The sequence below is a fragment of the Zonotrichia albicollis genome, chromosome 29 (assembly GCF_047830755.1).
Source record: "Zonotrichia albicollis isolate bZonAlb1 chromosome 29, bZonAlb1.hap1, whole genome shotgun sequence".
Classification (NCBI taxonomy): Eukaryota; Metazoa; Chordata; class Aves; order Passeriformes; family Passerellidae; genus Zonotrichia; species Zonotrichia albicollis.
Window position 1 is genome coordinate 2419714 of NC_133847.1, and position 3944 is coordinate 2423657.

A 3944-nucleotide genomic window follows, 5' to 3' on the forward strand; every position below is an offset into this window, starting at 1 on the left:
ACAGAGCGATGGGGGCACCCCTGAGTCTCCTTTTCTCCAGGCTGAGCACCCCCAGCTCCCTCAGCTGTTCCTCACAGGGTTTGTGTTCCCAGCCCCTCACTGACAGAGCCCTCAGGGCTGCTCAGGGTGGGGTTTGGGGTGGCTGTGCAGGGACAGGGCAGGATTTGATTCCTGAGGGTCCCTGCTAACTCAGAATATTCCAGAACTCTTTGAATCTCTGCTGTGGGGGCACACACACAAAGGGATCACTGGGTGTGAAGACACATCCTGGTTTCCTTCTGTGAACCTCACCTGGGTGTCCATTCCCTGCTGGACAGATCAGAGCTGTGTCCCCAGCACACAGCTGGGCTGGCCAGGAGCTGTGGGGCAGAGGGAAATAAAAAAAAAAAATCCTTGGAGCAGCAGGGTCAGGCAATGCCCTGGGCCATTCCCAGAGGACAACACAGCTCCTCCTCCTCCTCCTCCTTCCCATCCATCTGGGGCTCACATATTGCAGGATAAACCCTGGGCAAAGCAGGGCACAGCTTGGGGAGGTGTTGGGAAAGGCAACCACCCACTTTGGGGGCTCCCTGGGGTGTCCAGGGAATATATATTATATATTCTCTTATATGTTCTATTACATATTCTATATTATATATATTCTATATTCCATATTAATATACATAGAAATATTATATATATATAAAACACACATAAAATATATAATGTATCATATAAAATTAATATAATATAATACAATACAATACAATAATATTATATATAGTATTGCATATTATATTTCTAGATATATTAATAAAGAATATAGAATCTAGAATATAGACTATAATATATATAATTGAAATAATATAACATAACATAACATAATATAATATAATATAACATAATGATAAGATATAAGATATAAGATATAAGATATAAGATATAAGATATAAGATGTAAGATATATATGGGAGAGCTCCATGTGGGAGCTCCAGATCCTTGGATGCTGCACACTGACATTTTGGCTTTCATTTTAAAAAACATTTGTCTTTTTTTCCCGCCAAATCCTGTTTCTTTGGTGTATTTCAAGCAAATAAAATAATAAATTAAAGCATGGCTTTAAACAAAAAAAAAATGTTTAGGGAAAATATCTCCAAGGAGGAATCTGGGAATTGCCAAGGAGGTTTCAGAGCTGAAGTCTGGGGTGAGAAGGGAAGGGATCCCATGGACAGGGGACAGGATTTTGGGGTGGCCCTGGCGCTGTCCCCAGTAACTCTCCTTGTTTTACTGGTCCAGCAGCACTGGATTTACTGGGGCCGAGTGACCTCTGCTGGTTCACACCCAAAATCCTCCCTGCGCGTCGAGCATCCGATGGATTTCAGGGAGGCTCGAGGGGGTTTGGGGAAATTTTGGGGCAAGTTTGCCCAGGGATGAGCCTGACCCGCTGCCTGGAGCTGCCAGTGACAGAAAGCACGGCCCCAGCGCTTGGAAATGTCTTTTAAAGTCCAGCTGGGGTTTTACACACCCGAATTAATAGGATTTGCAGAGCTGAGAGCTTGGAGAGGGATCCCTGCTATATTAAGGAGTCTAATGTGGTGAAAATAAGGACTTAAGGAGCTCTAGAAGTGTTCAGGTGGGAAGGGACCAGAAAAAAATAAATAAACAAAATAAAATTCCTCTTTTAGACCAGGCAGCTCGGGAAAGGAGAGCAGGGGAGGAAGAAATACAAATTTAAGGACAAAACTGTTGTAGGAATTTTCACAACATTAAATAAAAAGTAATGTAATGTATGGATGGCAACCTTTTTACTGTGGTGGGTGCTCTGGGCACATAGATGTATATTGCACAAAATTTACAGAAAGAAAAATAAAGTCTGTTCTATGAAGTAAAAAAAAGTAAAAAACAAAAAGTAAAGTAAAAAAGCCCACAAACAATACTGTTAATAATGTTGGGAATAATGATTTTACATTTTAGCAAAGAGTGAGACTGAAAATGAATCCTTCAAGGTCTTTAATTGGAAAAACTTTTATTTCTTCTATGCTCATGGGACCCAGCTGTACCAGAATCCCAGAATGGTTTGGGTTGGAAGTGTGAAAAACGCCAATCACTTGTTCTTAAAATTTTAAAAGTTTAATAGTAATAAAATGGTTATGAAAATAGCAATATATTTAGAGTAAAAATAATTTTGGACAATTTTGATCAGGACAATATGAGACAATAGAAACAAAAGTTACAGACAGTCCAGGTACCCTTTCTGGGCAACACGAGCCCAAAACAGGACAGTTAACAGAGGATTAACCCTTAAAAACAAAAACCTGTTGCATATTCATACAAATCATACATGATGCATAAAATCCGTTCAAACACAGGATTCTGTCTGGTCAGTGTAAACTTCTTCCTCTGAATTCTGACGGTGTTGTCACAGCTGAGCAAGGCAAGAAGAAGTTCGTTTCTCCTGATAATGGAGCAATAAATTCTCTTTTTCTGAAAGATTCAGGTGTCTTGTGGCTGCCATCTCAGTGCAAGTCCTTTCTTTAGAAAAAAAGTATCTTACATAGCATAGTTTCTACTTTAACATTTTGTTATAACCTAAAACTATATTTAACACACTACTTAAGAGAATTATTACAGTATCACTTTCTAATACAACACATATAATATTCGTTTTAATATTTGCAAAAAGCCAATCATAAAATATGCATTTTTCACAGGAAGGGATCTTAAAGCTCATCTAATATAACTTTATACCTGAATTTTAAGCTGCTGTGCCTTGAATCCTTGAGGGATCTTGAAGAAAGGAGGGTATCAGTGCTGGAAAAGTCTAATAGTACATCTGAGGGAGAAAGCAGATCATGTTTGATATCTTTATTAATGTCAAATGATCATAGAATTCCAGACTGGTTTGTGTTGGGAGGGACCTCAAAGCCCATCCAGTGCCACCCTTGCCATGGCAGGGACACCTCCCACTGTCCCAGGTGCTCCAAGCCCTGCCCAGCCTGGCCTTGGGCACTGCCACCCATCCCAGATCCAGACCCAGCTCAGGCCGTGGGGAGCTGTGGGGAGAGGGAGGGCTCAGAGCTGCTGTGGGCATCACATTGTGGAGCCTGCAGCCACGGCTCCATGGGCCCATGGAGGGAGGGCTCCTCAGGGGAGGGCAGGTGTCACCATGGAGGGAAGCAGCCTCACCAACCTTCTGGGACTTGCATTTTTACTTTGGAAATGTTCCCTGCCCAGGGTTTGATTCCAAAATCATGAGGAACTCTGGGAAGATCAAGAGGAAGAAAACCAAGCTGGACCAGCTGATGGACCGGCTGGTGATCGTGGTGGGTGTGGGGCCAACACCTCTGCCCTGCTCCTGGGGTGGCCCTCAGGGCTCCTCATGAGAGGCCTCTTGCTTGGGTGGTGCTGCTTTTCTTCATCTTGCAATATTTGATCCAAAATATCTTGAGTTTAACATGTTCAGAGAATCCCAGAATGGTTTGGGTTGGGAGGGACCTTAAAACTCATCCAGTGCCACCCCTGCCATGACAGAGACACCTTCAGGCTGCTCCAAGCCCTGCCCAGCCTGGCCTTGGGCACTGCCAGGGATCCAGCGGCAGCCCCAGCTGCTCTGGGAAATCCATTCCAGGCATGGATTCCACAATTCCTGATTCCCAGTCTCCCACCCAGCCCTGCCCTGTGGCAGTGGGAGCCATTCCCTGTGTCCTGTCCCTGCAGGCCTTGTCCCCAGTCCCTCTGCAGCTCTCCTGGAGCCCCTTCAGGCCCCAAAAGGGGCTCTGAGCTCTCCCTGGATCCCTCTCTCCTCCCGGTGAACATTCCCGTTCTCCCGGCCATGTCCCGGCCCCGGCGTCTCTCCCGGTCCTTCGCACAATTCTGTCCCTTCCGGCTGCCGTCTCGCGCCACCACCCCTCCCCTCCGCCCTGCCCCTCACATGATAGCGGTGGGTGTGCGTCGCAATGCACGCC